Source organism: Protopterus annectens, chromosome 1.part0 (assembly GCF_019279795.1).
Source record: "Protopterus annectens isolate FY-2018-M chromosome 1.part0, PAN1.0, whole genome shotgun sequence".
In the NCBI taxonomy this organism is placed as follows: domain Eukaryota; kingdom Metazoa; phylum Chordata; order Ceratodontiformes; family Protopteridae; genus Protopterus; species Protopterus annectens.
Genome location: NC_056725.1, coordinates 185,986,141 through 186,008,296, shown reverse-complemented (window position 1 = coordinate 186,008,296; position 22,156 = coordinate 185,986,141).

Sequence of the window (22,156 nt, the reverse complement as noted above, 5' to 3'; positions counted from 1 at the left end):
AATTTAAGGCCCTTAGAGCCAAAGTAAGCAGAAGTGTAAATCTTTTTCCCCATCTGTCCAGGGCCCTAGAATCCCTATCACAGGGAATAGTGTTTTTTGCAGTGGACTCCTTGACCCTTTTGGGACCCTGAGAAATAGTTTCTGGGTCAGCAGCAGGGTTTCTATAAAGAAATGTATGTGAATCAGGAACCCCGTAGTATCTGTCTGGCTTAACAGGAGCTGGTGGTAAAGAGTCAGGAGTGAGACTGGACTCTATAAATACATCATCTACAATGTCTAAAACAGGAAGAATAGCAAGGGGCCTGTGCTGAGGTAGTAAAAGAAAATCTCTGAGCCTTTTCATAGATTCTGAGTAATCTTGGCTTTCCCAATGAAAATGCTCCCTCATAGGATACAGGATCTCCCCAAAGGAATAATCTTCAGGAGGAGAGGCTGAAGGGATGGATTCTTCAGCATCAGAATCCTCATAAGGAGGAAGATAGTATCCCTGTTCACAAGAGGAATCAGAGGAAATGGAAACTTGGTCTGAAGATTAATATTCTGTCTCTTGCCTAGGTCTCTTATAAGGAGGAGGATGGGAACCCCTGATTAAAGTAATTAGGTCTTCGGCTATTTTAAGCATCTGTTTTTTAGGCATGGAGGCCTGCCCTGGTGAATGTTGTACTTGTTTCTTTGTCTTTAGAGGTGCTTTAGTCTTTGCCTTTGAAGCTGAAGTTGTTTTTAAATATAACTGTGTAGGCCTGAAAACACCCTCAGAAGCCGATGCCTGCTCAGCGGCTCCGGACCCATTTGAGGGAATAGTTTCCGAGGGTCCAATACCTTGAGTTTCCAGTGGCCTAGTCGGCTCCAGGTGGGAGTCAGAAGCAGCCTGTGGCTCTGAGGTAGCGGGCGTCAGGGGCTGCGAAAGCACCTCACTGAGAACCGGCGACTGGCCTAGCTGAAGCCTCGTCGGTTTTGGACCTCGGATGCCTGTCCTTTTCTTTGTGCTTTTTATAAATTCCTGTAGTCGGCTGTTCCAACGGCATTATATAATTAAATCTTCTGCCAAAATAATGAAACGCAAAATCGTACCGACGCTTAATAGTGTGTTGGTTAAATCTAGTGCAAAACCGACAACTAGCAATGTCGTGGTCAGGGCCTAGGCAAGGAATACAGTAAGAATGAAAATCCTTATGAGGTATTTGCTTCCCACAAGAAATATACAATTATTAACTTTTTCTGACATCGGTCTGGAGCAAGAAAAAAGTTTCCCCAACGGGGTACTTAGCTTTAATGAAGACTTCGGATCTGAAATTCAAACTTGAAAATCTCAGGAGCCGACCGGCACTTGCGAACTGCTTTTGCTTCGGGCACCGTGCGGCAAGAAAGACTGAAGAAAATGGCGTCAGCTGCATCTTTTATACCCCTGCCGGACCAGGACTTTGGAATTCAGGCCGACTGCGGGTAGCCTGCCAGCAAGATAACCCAATTGTAATGACTGCAACAGTGAAACCAAAATGAGCATCCCCAGTTGCCTATGATCATCTAGGGAATAGAGCATTCTCTCACTGTCATTCTGTGGTGAAGGGAAGAAGGTGGGTAAATGGATAGATTGGTTAAGTGACAGTTCATTGACCACTTTGGGCATGAAGGAAGGGTTAGTGTAAAGGGAGACCCTATCCTTAAGAAAAATGAGGCAAGGTGGAGAGGCCATGAGTGCTTGCAGCTCTGAGACACTTCTGGCTAAAGTAAGAGCTACAAGCAAAACAGTTTTCCAGGTGCACTTCCAGTAGTTGCCAGCTCAAAGGTGGTAGTAGTGCGTTTCTCCAGAACAAACTTCAAGTCCCAAGAAAGAGGAATGTGTTTCCTTGGTGGCCTGATATGCAGGACCCCCTTGAGAAAGAGTTTTACCTCCAATCTGGACAATAGGGGTGGATCGAGAGGTAAACATGTTTAAATAGCAGACAGATGTACTTTCACTGAAGAATATGAAAGATCAGACTTTAGGAGCTCAGACACACAGGCCAAAGCTAGAGGTATATCCACCTAAAAGGAGTCTAGCTGTCTTTAAAGACCCCAGTTGGAGAACCTTTTCCATTTTAATAAATAGGATCTCCTAGTAGTAGGTTTCCTGGCCTCCTGCAGGACAGATAGCACATCCTCTGAGTAAAGGTGTCTGAAAGGGATCAGATGTTTATCACCCACAGAGTAAGACTGATGGTTTGCAGGTGTGGGTGGATGAGAGATCCCTTCTGTTGTGTGATGAGGTCCACCTTGTGAGGCAACTTGTGGTGATTGCCCTTGGCTAGTGATAAAAAAAGGGGGGAACCAGTGCTGCCTTGGCCAATAGGGGGTCACCAGAAAGATATTTGGTTTGTCCCTCTGAATTTTCAGAATGACCTTTTGTATTAGAGGGGAAGGGGGGAACACATACAGGAACATCCCCTTCCAGGGAATTGAGAAGGCATTCACTCTCCAGGCTAGTGGTCAGTGCAGTGTTAATTATCTGTTCTGGAGGAAGGCAAACAGCTCTATCTGATGTTCCCCACTAGTGGACTATGTCTAGGAAGACATCTCTGTGTAACATCCATTTCTGATCTTGGGATATTGACCTGCTGAGGGCATCTTCCTGGTCATTGTCCTGTGATGGGATGTACACTGCTTGTAGTGTTACCTTGTACTAAGTGGCCAGCGCCCATACTTGTATGGCCAATCTGCACAGTAAGTAGGATCTGGTCCTGCCCAGTTTGTTGATGTACCACAGCACTGTGGTGGTGTTCGTGAAGACTTGGAGAAGCCCTGGATGTAGGAGAGAGAGGAATGCCTTCAGGGATAGGAAAAGTGCAGTCATTTCCCTTATATTGATGCATTTATTCCAGAGAGCAGGCTCCCATTGAGCCTGTACCTTGAGTCCATTCATAGTGGCTCCCCATCCCAGATCTGAGGCGTCTTTCTACATGCATTAAGGGGCTGTAAGGTTAGTCCTGGATTCAGGTGAATTTGCTGAAATCTACCACCTTATTTCTTTTTTTTTTTTTAGACAGAGGAAGAAGCGTACCTGGAAGTCTAGGGGGGTGGTCATGTTGGGACGAGACATTTTTCAAGTACCACTGGAACCTCATGTGCAGTCTGGCAAAGGGAAGTATGGGGTGAGTGGCTGCCATCAGACCTAGTAGGTGAAGAAATTCCCTGGCTGAAATGTAGTCGAGTAGGAGTAAATTCTGAAAGAAAGTGGTCAGAGAAGTGACCTTTTCTGATAGAAGAAAGACCTTCATGACATCTGTCTTTATTCTGCAACCCAAGAAAATTTTGTCTTGGGAGGGTGTAAGAGAGGACTTGGGTAGATTGACTGTGAAACCCAGACTTCCTAGCAGGGCAATGGTGAATTGGAGATGTCTCTGAAGAGTACTTGCTTCCCCTGCCTGGATGAGGAAGTTGTCCAAGTATGGGAAGAGCTGTATGCCTTTTGTTCTGCAGAAGGCTACTACTGGGGCTAGACACTTTGTGAATACCCTAGGTGCTGTAGATAAGCCAAATGGCAAGACAGTAAACTGATAATGCAAAGATGGCACAGCAAAACACTGGAACTTGTGGAAGTCTGGGTGGATGGGGATATGAAGATAAGCTTTTTTCAGGTCCAAAGTGGCCATGAAGGCACTGGGTGTCAAAAGTGAGAAAAGAGTTTGTAGGGATAGCATGAGGAAGGAACATACATGCAGAAAGGGGATTAGAAGAGACACGTCCAGGATGGGTCTCCATGGGTCATCCTTTTTGAGAACCAAGAATAGCATGGAATAAAAACCTACACCTTCTTGTCCTAGAGGAACCCTCTCTATAGTTCCTTGAAAGAATAAATCCTGAATGACCTGAGATATGAGGTGGATTTGGTTTCTTGGAGGGAGGGGAATGCCTTTTGGAGGAGATCTTTCTTGCCAAGTCATAAAATACCCTTTTTCCCCAATTGAAAGAACCCAGCTGTCTGAGGTGATTTGTTGCCACAAGGGAGGACAGTGAGAAAGGTGGGCAGACGGGGGTAAATGATGCAGGGTGTTTAGTCAGTCACGCACTGTTAGATCTATCTGGAAAGTGTTGCCTGGGAGTAGTGTGTGATGAGCTAGTCCTAATGGATGGCTCCTTTCCCTGGCTTTGAAGAGGAGGAGGGAGCAGGCACCCCTCTAACAAATCTTGGTTTTGCTGGGTAGTTCCTATAGAATTTAGGAACTGGGGGATACAAGTAGACACTTCAGGTCCTGTAGTCCTTTACTTTTTTCCTGAAGATTTTTGAAAATTTCTGCAGATTGTTTGCCAAAAAAGGAGGTTGTTGTCCAGGGAGCATCCAAAATCTTGTTTCTGAAGTCATCTGGAAGAGGTTGAAGTCTAAGCCAGGAATACCTACACAAAACAGATGCAGCTGACCTGGCTGAGGTTTCAGCAGCATCATAGCTAAATTTTATTGAATGTCTGGCTATTTGTGCAGCTAGAGAAAGTTTGAGGCAACTTCAGCATTAGCTGGGGAGTCAGGCATACAGGAGAGTAGGCTAGGACTAGAGGCCTGGGAAACTAGATCTAGGGCATACTTTACCATGTGTGTCTGGCAATTGATAGACCTAAAAGCCAGGGTTGAGGAAGTGTAGATCTTTCCCAGCCTGTCCATAGCCTTACTGTCCTTATTTGATGGCAGCAGAGAAGAGGATGGGATCTGCCTTGATTGCTTGTCAGCAGCCACAGCTCGGTCTGCCATGGGAGGTTTGATAAGATATTTATCGTCAGGAACTTTGTAGAACTGGTCTGTTCTTTTTGGGGCTGGTGGCTGGGATTCTGGGGTCTTGAATGCAAAGGGAAAGGCTTCCAAGTATGCAGTAATCACTGGAGGAATAGCAGGAGAAGAGGGAGACTCCATCTGCAGGAGTTCAAAGCATCTCTCTGCACCTCAGTCATTTGGGTGGAGTCCCACTTGAAATATTCTGTCATTTTGAAAATAGTCTCCCCAAAAGTTATGTCTTCGGGTGGGGAGTCCCCTTCCAATGAATCCTCATCAGAGGAGTAGTACTCAAGGGGAGAGTCCAACTGGGAGGCATAAGTGAGAGATTCATCAGAGAAAGAGTTTTCTTCTTGAGTCTGTGGAGGCGGTATGGAACTAGCAGAGGTAGGCCTGGGACTTAGAGTTGGCAGGGCAGGAGTATATGAGACAGTAGACCTCAGGGCCATAAAGGCCTGAAATAGAGACTGGAAAAATGTCTGTCAGTCAGGCTGATCTTCCATTGGGGGAGATAAATGCCTTGTCTTTTGATTCCTTTGAAGAGGAGTCATCTTAGGAGTAGTCTGAGAGGCTAAGGGCCTGGAATCAGATGTCGGGCCTGGTGTCGTGGAGCTTTCCTTGAAGTGGGTAATGGTGGCCACACAGGTGAGCCAGGTTCTCCCTTGACATTGACGGAGACCAATGTCACAGAAACCTCCATGGATGTGCTGGCTGGAGAAGCAAGGGCAGCATCTGAAATGGTATGTGCTGAACTCGCCAGTCCTATCAGATGTTCCTCAGCCCCTAGACTGGAAGCTGCTGGGATGTTTGAAGTCAGAGATGCAGTGCCAGGCCTAGAGACCTTGGTCTTCTTTTTAGGCTGCTCTGCCTGGACAGCCAATTCAGGATCCACACCAAGGGCAAGGCACTTCAGATGGTTTTCTATGGCTGCATAGGGTCTTGGGGACAAACGACTGGCAGATTTTACACATTGTATGGTCTTGGGATGACCCTAAGCAAACCAAGCAGAGGCCGTGTGGATCTTCGTGCAGAATTTGCTGACCACACTTCTATTTTCCCTACCTAGATGACATGGACAGAATCAGCTAACAACAGATAAACAAGCAACCTAAGCTTAGTCTACAAAAAATAAGAAGAGATTTCACAACAGGGTACTTATCTTTAATGTAGTCATTTGCACGGAGCAGAACAAGTAAGCTGACATTCAACTGCGGCAGAGAAATTCTGAGGTCTGTGCATGAGGACGTCATATTTATGGCCCACACTTTATGGTCCCAGCGTGTGACATCCCACACACCTTACAGCAGCTAAGCTTTTGTACAAGAGCTGGACATTCGGGTTGCCTTAGGCAGAGGATCCCACATGTGAGAATATTGCGACATGAGTAGAGGACATCAGGTATTCCTTTAGACTTTCTACCTTTTGAGGTGGGAGAAATGGCATAACATCTGCTCTGATTCTGCACCCCAGGAAGAACTGGCCCAGGGAGGGGATTAGGCTGGATTTGGGGAAGTTGATTGCAAAGCCCAGAGACTGCAGAATAAAAATGAACATCCAGAGATGGTTCTGGAGGGCACTTTAAGTCTGCCTGGATCAGGAGGTTGTTTCCAGGGATGGGAAAATCTGTTTCTCTAGGACTCTGCAATATGCTACCACTGGAGCCAGACACATGGTGAAAATCCTTGGAGCCATAGATAGTCCAAAGGGTAAAGCAGAGAATCAAAAATGTGAGGAACCCACAAAGAAGCGCAAGTACTTCCTATATTTGGGCCTGATGGGGATATGCAGGTAAGCATCTTTGATATCCAGGGTGGCGAGAAATGCCTGAGGCATTAACAAAGGAAAAAGAGTTCTGGGTTGATAAAACAAAAACTCAAGAAGGGTAAACACTAAGAAAAAAAATAAAACCAAACAATTATGGACTGTGCCGAGTGTCGTTTAATGAAAAGCTAAACAACAAGCTCCAATATACCAAGCGCTTTCACCATCAATACAATGGCTTCTTCAGAGTAAAAGGAGCATCAAATCACAAACTTTAAATACCCACTGAACTTTTGAAATGACCTATCAAAATTCTTTCCTAATTAAATACATACACAACATAATAAGACAAACATATAAAATCACACCCTTACAAACATTTGTAAAACACATGTTCATGAAATTGTTAAAATCTCAAAGAATAAATAAATAGTAATAATACTAATAATGGGTTGATGTCTGGGCAGGCCTTGAAGGTGGCTGTTGCTTTCTGGGACTCTTTTTGCCCCTAACAGGAGGTGTAATTTGTGACACAAATGTTTCAAGTCCTGTAGTTCTTTGCCCTTCTGTTGAAGGACCTTGAAAAGTTCTGCCACTTGGGTGCCAAACAAGGCAGTATTATCCAGGGAGGTATCTAGAAGTTTAGCCCTAATATCATCAGGAAGGGGTTGTAGCCTCAACCAAGAGTACCTTCTGAGAACTAAGGCAGAGGCTGCAGATCTGGCCGAGGCCTCTACAGCATCATAACTGCATTTAATTGTGTCTTGTCACTTATAAGGACAAGATCAGACTGGAAATAAGGGTCTTTGCGCCATAATGGGGGGTGGGGGTCCAGAAGTTTAGAAGACTGAGATAAAAGGGCCAGAGAGTACTTGGACACATGTGTGTGGTAGTTGATGGCCCTAAAGGTCACGGTTGCTGAAGTATACACCTTATTAATTTTCTCCATAGTTTTGCTATCCTTGTTAGAAAAAAGGACTGAGGTAGAGGGTAGCAGTCTCGAGGGTTTGTTTTCAGAGACAGAAATGGTACCAGGATCTGCAGCAGGACACTTAAGAAATTCTGCCCCTTCTGGGACCTTATAAAATCTGTCAGGTCTTCTAGGTGCAGGGGGTTGGGATTCTGGATTTTTTGAAGTTGCAGAAAAAGCATCTAAAAAGGCTGGTAGAACTGAGGGAATTGCAGCAGGCACAGGGAGAATCCATTTGTAGTAGTTCATAATATCTCTTTTGGACTTCAGTCATTTCTGTGGAGGCTTATTTAAAAAATGCTCTTACCCATGAGATTTTCTCCAAAGGTCAGGTCCTCTCCAGGGGAAGCCCCTCAGCAGAGTCCTCCTCTGAGGAAGCATAACCTAGAGGGGAAGGCATCTGAGAAATATGAGACACAGAGATTCCTCAGAAGAGGATCAGCAGTAGGAGGTTCAGCAGTCTGGGGCCTAAGACTGATTACAGAAGTAACAGCCATAGAAGAAGCAGCCAAGGCAGGCTTAAGGGCCGTAAAGGCATTAAACAAGCCTTGAAAGAAAGCTTGCCAATCAGGCATGCTCTTCTCCAGAGGAGAAGTGACATGCTTAGTTTTCTGTTTCCTTTTTAAAGAAGAGACAGGCCTAGAGGGTGTGGGGCCTCAGCAACCTCAGTATCGGAGGAAGGGCTGGTCTGGACGTATGCAGTGAGCTTAGGTTCCCCCTCATGGTTGACACCAGACATCTGCATAACTCCCTTGGAAATGCTTTCAAGCTTGGTTGTGTGGCCTCTGGCTGGAACGGTACCCACTATACCAGAGTCGGCTGGTTCCGTACGTGCCTCCAGGTGAACCTTGACCACAGGGGGAACATCAGGTGGAAGAGGTGCAGCAGTACTCTCAGGCCTTGACACTTTAGTCTTTTTTTTGGTGGCTCTGAGGTATAACTGGATGGCCCTTCCATTGCAAGAGCCAGATGCTTGAGTCATTGTTTATTCAGATAGATGTTAAGGGCATGCAGAAGGCTGGAAAGGGTCTTTGGGACAAAAACTTTACAAATGGTGCAGGTCCTTATGGTCGTGGTTGGGCCCTGGAGAAAACAGACACAGGTCATGGGTGTCCTTGAGGGATTTGACGTCCACACCTACACTGTCCTTTCTGGATGACACGAACCTGGGCAGTCATGCAGTGACCAAGAAAATAAGAAAAAAGGCCCCAATGGGTTACTTAACTTTAATCGTAGAATCTGACGGCAGGATACGCTGATATTCAACTGGTGGCAGGGAGGTTCTGAGGAAGGTAAGTGCAGACATCACTTTTATGGCCCATGCTCCCTATGGACAACGTCAGATGCCCCATGAACCTTGCAGTGACTAAAGCTTTTGTATATTGGCGGGACATTTGGGTTAGCCTTCTCCTAGTGACCCAAAGGTTATGAATACTGCAACATGAGAATAGAAAATCTTCTTAGAAGGCTGTCTGTTCAGACAGGAGGCAAAAACATCTACTTGAAGAGTACCCATTGATGTATAACATCCAGGAACTGGAAGTATCCATTTGTGAGGATCTGTCTTGGAACTACTCAAACTGCCACATGATTGTGCTACGAGAGAACATACAGCATCTGAAAAAAATTTATGGTAGTCCAAAAATCCCAAACCACCACCCATCAAAGGTGGTACACCTTTCTACTCCCCTTGCTTGATGTACCACTTGAGTGTGGTATCGTCTGAAAATCCTTAGAGGACCCAAATGAAATGGAAAGCACGAAGCCTCCATCAGACCTCTTATCGCTGATGTTAATATGGTCTGCCAGATGGTGTGGGGACCAAAGTCCTTGGACTTGGGGTTGCTTGAGGCTCCCCAAACATAGTCAGATACATTAGTGTAAAACTCCCGAATGGGAAGAGGAACTTAGACAGGAATACCAGGATTTAGGGAAATCTCATGAATCCACCAGTGCAATTAGAGTTTGCGACAATGTAACACGAACAGGAAATCCAAAGTAAAGCAGTACTGAAGCCAAACAATCTTGACAATCGACTGAAAGTTTCTTATATGGAGTGTGGCAAACAGAACCATTGAAATAGTGGCTGCCATGAACCCCAGAACTTGAAGAAATTCTCTTGCAAGGACTGGAAGAGGAAGAAGAGACTGAAAATAAACAGTCAAGGAAAGGACCTTGGGTTTGAGGGAGGAAAAAGTACAGTTGTGTACACTTACCATAAACGTAGATGTTCGAGTGTATTCATTGTTGCAGTCATCACACTTGGGTTATCCTGACAGGGGTAGCCCTCAGTCGGCCCAAATACCAGAGGCTTAGTATTTCTGCGTCAGTTGCTGTCGCTCCAGGACTGACATCAGGTTGCCAGTGTTATAGAATCAGGCAGCAGATGCCATTTTATCAGTTTTTCTTGCCCCAACTGTCAGGAGCCCCCAAATAGGGAGCTAGGTTATGGTGGAAGAGCACCACCAGTAGAAAGTAAATACCAAAAATTCCCTGTAAGGAAGAGAGAGAGAGACAAGGGGGATGAAGGGTGGGAAACCAGGACTGCAACAGTGAATACACTCGAACATCTACATTTATGGTAAGTGTACACAACTGTACTATGCTCTTCATGTTTCACTGTTGCAGTCATCACACTTGGGTTGATTCCCAAAGCTGAAGAAAAGGGTGGAGGCAGTCAAGAAGACTGGGGGCTGGCTAGGATGCCCTGCAAGACTGCAGTGGCAAAGCCTGTCCTGGATTTGGAGAAGATAGGCAGGTGGTAATGCTTGGTGAAGGTATGAACAGAAGTCCATGTTGCAGCCCCTAGGATGTCCTTGGTGGGTACCCCTCTGAGAAAAGCTGCAGAGATGGAGGTTGCCCTGGTGGAATGCATCCGGACACCCTTTGGGGGTGGTTTCCCATGCTGTTTGTAGGAGAAATGGATGCAACATGCTATCCATTTGGAGATTGTTTGGATATGGCCTTGTCTTCTGCCCCTGCTGCAAAGCTGACTAGCAATTGGTCAGTTCTTCTGATTTAGTCCTATGCAGATAGAATCTGAGCTATCTGTGCACATCTAGAGAGTGCAGAATCCTTTCCCCCTTGTTTTGTGGGTTAGGAAAAAAGGTGGGCAAATGAATGGATTGGCTGAGAGCCACACTGGAAACCACTTTAGGCATGAAGGATGTGTTAAGTCCTGAGGGAGACCCTGTCAGCATGGAAAATGATGAAGGGCTCTACAGCCATGAGTGCTTGTAGCTTTCAAACTCTTCTAGCTGAAGTGATGGCCAGAAGCAAGACTGTTTTCCAAGAGACAAATTTTAACTCTGCTGAAGCTGCAGGCTTCAAAGGGGGGGGGGGGGGGGTTTGAACTTTTCCAACACAAAGTTAAGGTCCCATGCTGGGTTAGGGGCTCTTCTGGGTGGCCTTAAGTTGTAAGCCCCTCTTAGGAACTGTTTTATGACAGGGTGTGAAGAGAGGTGGCTCTGTACTGTAATAAGCAGAGATGGCAGAGGCATGAATTTTAATAGAAGAGAAGGATATACCCCTGTGTAGTAGGGTCTGCTAGGTAATCCAGGATGGGAGGTAAGGAGAGATGTGCTGTCTTGGCTCCCTTATCCTGGATCCAGGTGCAAAACCTTTCCCACTTGTCAGCATGGGATTTTCTAGTGCTGGGGCACCTGGCATCACATATAACATCTAGGGCTTATTTGCTTAGGCTGGCAGCTTGAGGAGAGGTCAGAGAATAAGCCAGGCTTGCCAGGTTCAGGGTCTGCAGTTGTGGATGCATGAATTCTCCATTCTTCTGGGTCAGGAGTGTTGGGACCTGAGGTAGGTGCCATGGTGGCAGGGGTGACAGGCTGCGCAGCAGTGGGTACCAGTGCTGGCATGGCCAGTTTGGGGCAATCAAGACTGCCCTTGGTTTTTCTTCCCTTACTTTGAGCAGTACCCTTGAGATGAGTGGTAGAGGGGGAAATGCATAAATCAAGAGGTTTACCCATTGGAAGGATAGAGCATCCACTTTCCATGCCTTGCTGTGAGGTTCCCTGGTGCAGAATTTGCTGAGCTGATGATTGGAGTGGGAGGCAAACAGATTCATCTTCGAGGTGCCTCATTTCTGGGTTACACAGTTGAAGGCTCTGTGGTCTAGCTGCCACTCATGTGGGTCTAAGCAGGTTTCTGCTTAAGTTGTCTGCCAGAGAGTTTAGGGAGCCTGGCAGGATATGTGCTAGCAGGTGTATTTGCATGGTTGAGGCTGTGTGCCAAAGGATCATGGCAAGCCTGCAGAGAGGATAAGAGTGAGTCCTTCCCTGCTTGTTGATATACCACATCACTGTGGTGCTGTCTGTTTTGATCACTAGAGGCCCCAGGGAGAGTACAGGTCTGAAGGCTGTCAGGGCATGCTGAACAGCTAGCAGCTCTTTTTGGTTGCTGTGCAGATGCATTTGATTTGGACTCCAATGGCCCTGAATGCATCTGCCTTCCAGGTGTGCACCCCAAGCATAGTCTGATGCATCTGTGGTGAGGGTCTGGGCAGCGTGGGGTTGTGAGAGGGGAAGTCCCTTGTTGTGGTTGCATGCTGTGCCCACCAAACAAAATCTTTCCTTAGACAGGGTATCATAGGTTTATAGTTTTCCAGGTCTTGAGAGTGTTGACACCAAAGGGTTTTTAGGTACCATTGTAGTTTCCTCATATGCAGTCTGGCATATGGAACAAGTAGAATGCAGGAGGCCATGAACCCTACAGCTTGCAGGATTTTCCTTGTGTAGAACAGGGTTCTGGTGGCTAGTTGGGAGAAGTAGCCTGTCAGGTAGGCTTGTTTTTCTGAAGTAAGGAATGCCATCTGGGATGGTGTGTCCAAGCTTGCTCCAAGGAATATAATTGTTTGCGTGGGGACTATTCATGATTTCTTTTTGTTGATAGTATGCCACAGAGAGGTCAGTAGGTCCTTTACAAAGGTCAGGTGCTGTAACAGCTTTTCCTGTCTGCCTGCATCAGGCAATCATCTAAGTAGGGGTAAATTTGAATATTTCTTTGTCTGCAAAAAGCAATGGCTGGAGCCAGGCATTTTGTGAAAACTCTGGGAGCTGTGGATAAGTCAAAGGGAAGCACAGACAACTGAAAGTGCATAGATCCTGCCATGAAATGTAGATATTTCCTGCAAGATTCCCTGGTTGGGATGTGCAGGTAGGTCTCTTAGGTCTAGGGTGGCTAACCAAGCATCCTTGGAAAGCATAGGAAGAAACTGCTGGAGGGTGAGTATTTTGAATTTTGGTATCACCAGAAAGGTGTTTAGAATGGATAGATTGAGAATTGGGTGCCAGGCGCCCTCTTTTCTGGGTACTAGGAAGAGCCTGGAATAGAAACATTGGTCTATTTGGTCTGCAGGAACCTACTGTATTGCCCTCATGGAGAGCAGGGAAAGGACTTGATTTTTTGGCCTCTGCCCACTGGTTTGGAGGAAGATCTAGGAACCCTTTTGGGGTTGGCAGCGTGTGGAAATAAAATTTGTATCCCTGGGATACTATATTGAGGACCCATCGGTCTTTAGTAATAGAAGCCCAGTTGTTTGCATGGAAGGAGAGTTTTCCTCCTATGGGCACAAGCAGGTGAGCAGAGGTAAGGGTGGAGGTGTAAAGTCATTGTGAGTTCTTACCATAAGGGGTTGGCTTAGCACTCCCTGTTTTTGAAGAGGAGAAATTCTATTGCTTTGATCTGTGCATTCCCTAGGACTGCTGCCTTGGGGGGGTTCTGCTTCCCCTGGGTCTGGGCTGAGCTGGCCTAGAGGGGGCCGGAAAGGAACAGTGCTTGGAGGGGCAATGCCTACTGAACCTCAGGGGCTAGACCTGTAAAATCTCTGCATAGATTTAGCTTTTTCTTCCATCTTTTTTAAGACCTCTAATGCCTCGGTGCCAAACAAACTGTCTTTGTTCAATGGTGCGTCCAATAATTTTGATTTGACATGTTCTGCTCCTTAAGCCAAGCATGCCTTCTAAACACAGAACCAGTGACTGCTGCCCTGCAAGATGCTTCTAGGGCGTCAAAGCCACATTGCAAGGTGTGCTTAGTAACTTGGCTTGCAGAATGCATAAACTCTTGTAATTCTTTATTTTCTGCACAAGCAGGAAAGGAAGATATTTTTTGTTTGAGGAGTTCCGTGGTATGCTGCTGATATTTCAGCATGTGGAACTGACAATTTAGTGCTCTAATAGCAAGAGTTGCAGAGATGTATACTTTTTTACCCCATGTATCTAATTTTTGAAAAGGAATTAGAGTCAGGGACTCTGCAGTACCTGTCAGGTTTCCTGGGAGCAGGAGGAATGGTGCCAGTAGTCAAGCTGAATTCCATAAAAACATCATCCACAATATCCAGAACAGGAGGAATGGCTAAAGGCCTGTGCTGTGGTAAATCTAAGAATTCCCAGAGTCTCTTTTGTGACTGAGGATAGTCCTGACATTCCCATTGGAAATGCTCCCTTAATGTATGTAGGGTTTCACCAAATTAAAAATCCTCAGGAGGAGAGGCAGAAGGAATGGATTCCTCTGCATCAGAATCCTCATAAGCAGAGAGGGGTTGCATGTCTTCATATTCAGAAACCTCTGAGTCATCAGACTCATTCAGATAAAACCACTGGTGACAAGTCTCTTTCTTTTGGAAGGCATAGCCTGGCTTCCCCTAATAAGCAATAATAAGGTCTTCCGCAATTTTAATAATTTGAGATAGAGGCATAGAAGTAGGTGATTGAGCTTGGTCACCATTTTTTTAAGTGTAGTTCATACCCTGGGCCTTAGAAACTCGGTAGTTTTAGAAAGAATTGAAGACGCAAAAGAAGTTGGTTTGTGTCGAGTATCGGTAATGCGAACAACTTCTTTGGAAGCTGATGCCTGCTCAGGTAGAGACATCCGCAGGATCCTTAGTCGAAGACTCTCACAGCATACCAGACTCCAAAATGGATCGTGGTAGCGGCCTGCAAATCCACAGAAGCAGGCATCAGGGGCTGCGAAAGCGCCTCACTGAGGACTGGAGAACTGACAACCAGCTTAATGGATGTGTCGTCAGCAGTTTTGTAAATGTGCAGTCTGTGCCTGTCTTTACCCTTACATTTTTTCAGAAGATCGGTAGTCAGATGGGTCCGAAGCCATGCCGGACTGAGAGTGAAAATATTTAGCTACAATAAGGGCTCGACAATGTATAGTTCTGGAGTTGAACAAAGCACAAAAGCGACAATGAGGGACATCGTGATCTGGGCCTAAACAGGTGAAGCAGTAAGAATGGAAGTCTCGGTGTGGTATTTGCTTTCCACAGACGAGACAACTGTTAATGTTTTATGACATCGGTTAGAGCAAGAAAAAAGGATCCCCAATGGGGTACTTAGCTTTAGAAGACTTCAACTTCAATTCGGAAACGAAAACTCAGGTAGCGGCTGACTGGCACTTATGCGAACTGCTTCTGCTTTGGGCTCCTCAGCAAGAAAGACTGATGAAATGGCGTTGGCTGCCTGATTTTATACCACTGATGACCTGATGTCAGTCCTGTAGCGACAGCAACTGATGCAGAAATACTAAGCCTCTGGTATTCGGACCAACTGAGGGCTACTCCTGGCAGGATAACCCAAGTGTGATGACTGCAACAGTGAAACACAAAGAACATCCATTAGTATGATCTGAATCCTGCACCTCAGAAACATTTGCTCTTGAGAAGGGATCAGCATGGAATGAGCTTTAGAGTGAACTCCACACTGTACAGAAGCATGGTAGTGTAGATCCTGAAGTAGCAGCTGCTGAGAGGGTGCCTGAAACAAGAGATTGGCCAATAAGGAAAAATCCAAACTCCCTGAAGTCTGCAAAGGACTACCATAGGGGATGGAGATTGGTTAAAGACCTTCGGAGCTGTAGAAAGACCAAAAGGCAAAGCAAAGAAAGTAGTCATGAGCTGTCCTCTTCACTGTTGCATTATTCTTTATAATAGCAATCCCCCAGCCTTGGGCAGCCAGACATCAGACACTATACCAAAGCCTTTAGGTTATAATGTGTACACCATAATTCACACGCATGCTCCCTGTTCATGGAGTACAGCATAAAGGTGATGTCTGAATGTACCATGCTCAGAAGCCCCAGTAGGAACAAGCCAAGGATATCAGCATGCAACTGGCACATCCAGAAGGAAAAAGGACTACGGGAGGAGGGAGCAAATACTGCAACAGTGAAGAGAACATCTACTGCTATGGTAAGATTTTAAACAACTATGCTATGTCCTTTCATATCACTGTTGCAGTACTCTTTACAATAGGGAGAGTACAACAGCCTAGGAAGCTGAATTGGAGGAGGAAGGTCTAGCAGAGCCCTCTAGGAAACCATGGAGAATGGCCTTGGAAAAACCAGCTCTGGCCCTAGAAATTATATCCAACTTATAGTTCTTGGAAAAAGTATGAACAAAAGTCCAGGTAGCTGCCTCGAGAAAGTACAGTTGTGTACACTTACCATAAATGTAGATGTTCGAGTGTATTCACTGTTGCAGTCATCACATTTGGGTTATCTACCTGCAGGTAGCCCTCAGCCGGCCTGAATACCAGAGTCTTAGATTCCTGCATCACATGCAGTCTCTTCTTCCATGACGTCAGGTTGTCAGGGGTATAAAACGTAGCTGACACCATTACATCAGTTTTTCTTGTCCCAGATGTCAGGTGCCCCCACAATGGGAAGCAATTACATGTTATGGTACACCTCCATCAAAAAGCAAATACACCAGAAAACTTAAATACACCAAACAAGAAGGAAAGTTAGAGCAAAGAGAAGTCAGGGGGCTGGAGGGAGGGTAACCAGGACTGCAACAGAGAATACACTCGAATATCTACATTTATGATAAGTGTTCACAAATGCATTATGTTCATGTTTCACTGTTGCAGTCAATGTATTTGGGTTGATTCCCAAAGCGAAGGGAGGGAGGAGGAAGTTAGAGATCATTAGGGACAGCTATTAAGCCCTGCAAGGCTGCAGTGGCAAAACCAGCTCTGGATTTAGAAAAAGTAGGCATGTGGTAATGCTTGGTGAAGGTATGTACAGAGCTCCAGGTAGCAGCTTCTAGGATGCCCCTGGTGGGGACACCTCTGAGAAAGGCTGTAGAGGTAGATGCAGCCCTGGTGGAATGTGATCTTATCCCCTGTGGGGTAGGTTTTCCATGGTGTTTATAGCAGAAATGAATGCAATGGGCCATCCACTTAGAAATTATTTGCTTTGAAATGGCCTTCCCCTCTGCCCTTACAGCAAAGCCAACCAGGAGTTGTTAAGATTTTCTGAGAGGCTTAGTCCTGTCCAAATAAAATCTAAGTTGTCTGTGCATGTCCAAACAGTGCAGCATCCGTTCCCCTTTGTTTTGTGGATTTGGGAAAAAGGTAGGCAAATGAATGGATTGATTAAGGGCCACACTAGACACCGCCTTGGACATAAAAGGATTAGTCCTGAGGGAAACCCTGTCTGCATGGAAGATAATGAAGGGCTCCACTGCCATGAGGGCCTGCAATTCAGACACTCTTCTTGCTGAAGTGATGGCTAGAAGGAAAGCTGTTTTCCAAGAAAGGAATTTGAACTCTGGAGTTGCAGCTGGCTAAAAAAATAAGGGAGAGTGAGCTTTTCCAATACAAAGTTAAGGTCCCAGTCTGGAGTAGGGGCTCTCCTGTGGGGGGGGGGTGTCTTAAATTTTTGGCCCCTCTGAGGAATTGCTTTAGCAGGGGGTGAGAGAAGAGGGGGGTGGTTCAGAATTATAATGTGCTGAAATGGCAGAGGCATGAATTTTAATAGACGAGAAGGATAGGCCCTTGTGGAGCATTTCTGTTAAGTACTGAAGAATATGAGGTAAGCTGGGCACTGTTATGCCCATCCCCTGAGTCTGGCTCCAGGAACAGTATCTTTTCCACTTTTCAGCATAGGATTTTCTAGTACTAGGCCTCCTTGCCTCCAGAATGACATCTAGCACCTGCTTACTGAGGGATGCTATTGGAGAGCTCAAGGAATTATAGCCAGGCTGCAAGGTTCAGGGTTTGAAGCTGAGGGTGCAGAATCTGGCCCGCCTGCTGGGACAGCAGGGAAGGGGTCTGATGCAGGTGCCATGGTTCCAGCAGTGTCATACTGCACAAGAGGTGGTACCAGTGCTGGCGTGACCAGTCCGGTGCAATGAGTATAGTCCTTGGTTTGTCCTGTTTGATCTTTAGCAAAACCTTTGAGAAGAGAGGCAGATGGGGGAAAGGCATAAACGGAGAGACCAAAGGGGAAAGGCATAAACGGAGAGGCAGAGGGGGAAAGGCATAAACGGAGAGGCAGAGGGGGAAAGGCATAAACTGAGAGGTTTTCCCAGGTAAAGGACAGGGCATCCACTTTCCAAGCTTGACGGTGGGAAGTCCTTGTGCAGAATTTGTCCAATTGGTAGTTTTGAGGGGAGGAAAACAGGTCAATTTCTGGGGTCCCCCATTTGTTCCTCAAGAGGTTGAATATTTTTGGTTCCAGTTTCAATCCGTGTGGGTCCATGAGATTTCTGCTTAGGTCATCTGCCAGTGAATTTAGCTTGCCTGGTAGGAATTGAGCTTGTAGGTGCACTTTGGTAGCTCAAGGCTGTGTTCCACAGAGCCATGGCTAGTCTGCAAAGAGGGTATGAGTGGGTTCCCCCCTGCTTATGTACCACAACTGTGGTGTTGTCTGTCTTTACCAATAACTGTCCTGGAAGAATGTGGTCCTTGAAGGCTGTCAGGGAATTCTGTACAGCTAAAATTTCTTTTTGGTTGATATGCAGGTGCATCTGTCACAGGTTCCATTTGCCCTGAATGCACTGCCCTGCCAAGTGAGCCCCCCCATGCATAGTCTGATGCATCTGTTAGGGTTTGAGTAGCAGGGGGTAGAGTGAAAGGGAGCCCTTTGTTGTGGTAGCAGGCCTCTGCCCACAAAAGGAACTCTGTCTTTATACTAGGAATGATAGGAATCATTGATTCCAGGTCCTGAGAATGTTGATGATATTGCAGTTTCCTCATATGCAGTCTTGCATATGGAATTAGTAAAATGCAAGAGGCCATGAACCCCAAGGCTTACAGAAATTTCCTTGCAGATAGCTGGGTCTTTGTGGCCAGTTGTTTGAAGTAGGTTGTTAAATAAACTTGTTTCTCTGGAGTGAGGAAAGCCATCAGGGAAGTTGTGTTCAAGCTTGCTCCCAGGAATACAATTTGTTGGCAGGGTACTAGGTGAGATTTCTTTTCATTTATGGTGTACCCCAGTGAGTTTAGAAGTTTCTTTACTAATGCCAGATGCTTTAATAGCAATTCCTGGCTTTCTGCCTGAATCAGACAATCGTCTAAGTATGGGTATATTTGAATATTTCTCTGCCTGCAAAATGCAATGGCTGGAGTTAGACACTTTGTGAATACCCTGGGCACAGTAGATAAGCCAAAGGGAAGTGCAGAGAAGTGAAAGTGCATGGAGCCTGCCCTGAAGCATAGGTATTTCCTGCAAGATTCCCTTATTGGAATGTGCAGGTAAGCTTCCTTTAAGTCTAAGGTTGCCAACCAGGCATCTTTGCCGATCATAGGAAGCAGCTGTTGAAGTGTTAGCATCTTGAATTTTGGGATTACCAAAAAAGTGTTTAGAATAGAGAGGTCCAGGATAGGACACCAGGAGCTGTCTTTTGTGGGTACCAGGAAAAGTCTTGAATAAAAACCTTGTCCCCTCCCTTTCTTCTGCTGGAACAGGTTGAATAGCCCTGATACTTAGAAGAGAGAGAACCTGCTGTTGAGCCTCTGCCCACTGATTTGGGGATAGGTCTGGCCAACCGTTTTGGGTTGGTAGGGTGTGGAAAGTACAGTTTTGTACCTACCATAAATGTAGATGTCCGATAGATATGCAACTGCAGTCATAACATATGGGTTGTCCTGCCTCAGGCAGCCCTCGGTTGGCCGGATTCCAAAGTCTGGGTCCGACGTCGGCTGATGTCGCATTTCTCTCCGACGTCAGAGCGGCCGGAGTATATAAGCATCAGCCGACGCCATCTTCTTCAGTGTTTCTTGCCCCAGATGCCAGGTGCCCTCCAATGAAGGCTGTAATCAAACTGGAAGACAAAAAATAGGTTTCCAGACAATAAATAAGCAATAAACAGATACACCATAACAGATATCCCCAGCTAAGGATAATAGGGATAGGAGTGGACCCAAGGCATAGAGGGGAAGGAGGGAGGGAAAACCCGACTGCAGTTGCATATCTATCGGACATCTACATTTATAGTAGGTACAAAACTGTACTATGTCCTTCAAGAATGCAACTGCAGTCAACATATGGGTTGAATACCATAGCTTAGCTGGGGGAGGTGGTATGCTCTAGGAAAAGGATGGTGTAGCTATCAGTCCCTGCAGGACTGCCGAAGCAAAGCCTGCTCTGGATCTGGAATATAAAGGGAGGTTGTAGTGTTTGGAAAATGTATGCACGGAGCTCCATGTAGCAGCTTCTAGAATGTCTTTTGTAGGCACCCCTCTTAAGAATGCTGTAGAGGTGGCTGTAGCTCTGGTGGAGTGTGGTCTGACATTGGCTGGCACACTCTTTCCATGGAAGGAATAACAGAATTTGATGCAATGTCCAATCCATTTTTAAATAGTCTGTTTGGAAATTGCTTTTCCTTGTACTCCAGGGGCGTAAGCTGATCAGACTTCCTACTGGTCTTGGTTCTGTCCAGGTAGTAGTGAAGTTGTCTGTGAATGTCCAAGGTATGCAACAGTCTTTCCCCTTTGTTCTCAGGACTGGGAAAGAAAGTAGGCAGGTGAATTGCTTGATTTAAAGAAACCCTAGATACCACTTTTGGCAGAAAGGTAGGGTTGGTTCGTAAGGAGACCCTGTCTCTGTGAAAGGTTATGAACGGTGGTATTGCCATTAGGGCCTGTAATTCCGAAACCCTTCTTGCTGAGGTAATTGCCAACAGGAAAGCTGTCTTCCATGAGAGAAATTGTAAGTCCACAGAAGCTGCTGGCTCAAAGGGAGGTAGAGTCAGTTTTTCTAGGACAAAGTTGAGCTCCCAAGCTGGTACTGGTGGCTTTCTTGGGGGCTTTATATTCTTGATTCCCCTAAGGAATTGCCTTAACAAAGGATGTGAAAACACAGGTGGATCAGTGTTGTATCTAGCTGAAATAGCTGAAGCATGTATTTTTATGGAAGAATATGAGAGTCCATTCTGTAGCATATCTGCCAAATATTCCAGAATGAGTGGAAGGTTCAATAATGATGCATCATGACCCTTGCTGGTATTCCAAATGCTGAATCTCTTCCATTTGGCTGAGTAAACCTTTCTGGTGGATGGTCTCCGGGCTTCTGTTAGTATCCGCTGAACTTCCTTGGAGAGAGATAGATTGAGGTTATTCATGGGATCTCCCAAGCTGTTAGCTGTAGCGTCTGGATGTTGGGATGAACTGTCTTGAAGTTGTGTTGAGTCAAAAGTTGGGGCCATTGGGGAAGGGCCCACTTTTTGTTGTGACATATGCTCCGTAGTAGTGGGTACCAGTGTTGTCTTGGCCAGTCTGGAGCTATTAGGATCCCCTTGGGCTGCTCTGCTTTGATCTTTAGTAATACTGTTGTCATCAGTGGCAGAGGTGGGAATGCATAGATTTTTAGGAAGCTCCAGTTGATTGAGAGAGCATCTATTTTCCATGCTTGTGGATGATATGTCCTTGAACAGAACTTTTGTAGATGATGATTGAGGTGGGAGGCAAATAAGTCTACTTCTGGCCTGCCCCATGTCGAGGTGAGTCGTATGAAGATTTCTGGATGTAACCTCCATTCATGGGGGTCTAGGAAATTCCTGCTTAGACTGTCCGCCAGCACATTGTCTTTGCCTGGAACAAACTGGGATTGCAACTGTATGTTTAGGCTCAGTGATTTTTCCCAAAGCTTCATTGTCAGTCTGCAAAGGGGGTAAGAATGGGTGCCCCCCTGCTTGTTTATTTACCACATCACAGTGGTGTTGTCTGTCCGTATTAGCAGGTGGCCTTGTTGAAGTTGTTGTCCAAAGGCCTCGATGGCATGCATTACTGCCAGCATTTCTTTTTGGTTGATATGCAGATGTGTTTCCTTTGGAGACCATTGTCCTTGAATACATCTGCCCTCCATGTCCGCCCCCCCATCCAAGGTCTGAGGCATCTGTGGTCATGGTCTGTGTTATCTGAGGTTTTTTGAATGACATACCTGTGTTTGACTGGCTTACCGAGGCCCACCATAGAAATTCCTTTTGAAGGCATGGAATGAGCGGTATGGTTGCCTCTAGGTTGTTGCTGTGTTGAGACCATAAGCTTTTTAGGTACCATTGAAGCTTTCTCATGTGTAGTCTTGCTAGTGGAACCAGGAGAATGCAGGATGCCATGTAACCCAGGGCCTGTAGGAATCTCCTTGCAGTCATCTGGGTGAGCTTTGCTAAACCTTTGAAGTAATGAGTTAACTTCTTTTGCTTGTCTTCTATCAGGTAAGCCATTTGAGAGGCTGTGTCTAGTTTGGCTCCTAAGAAGGTTATTTGCTGGGATGGCTGAAGTCTTGACTTTTGGAAGTTGACTGTGTATCCCAGAGCCTGTAGCAATTGTATGACATAATTCAAGTTTTTTGTCTAAATCAGTTTGTCATCCGCTTGTATGAGGCAGTCGTCCAGGTACGGGTAAATTTGAATCCCCTGGAGCCTGCAATGAGCGATTACTGAA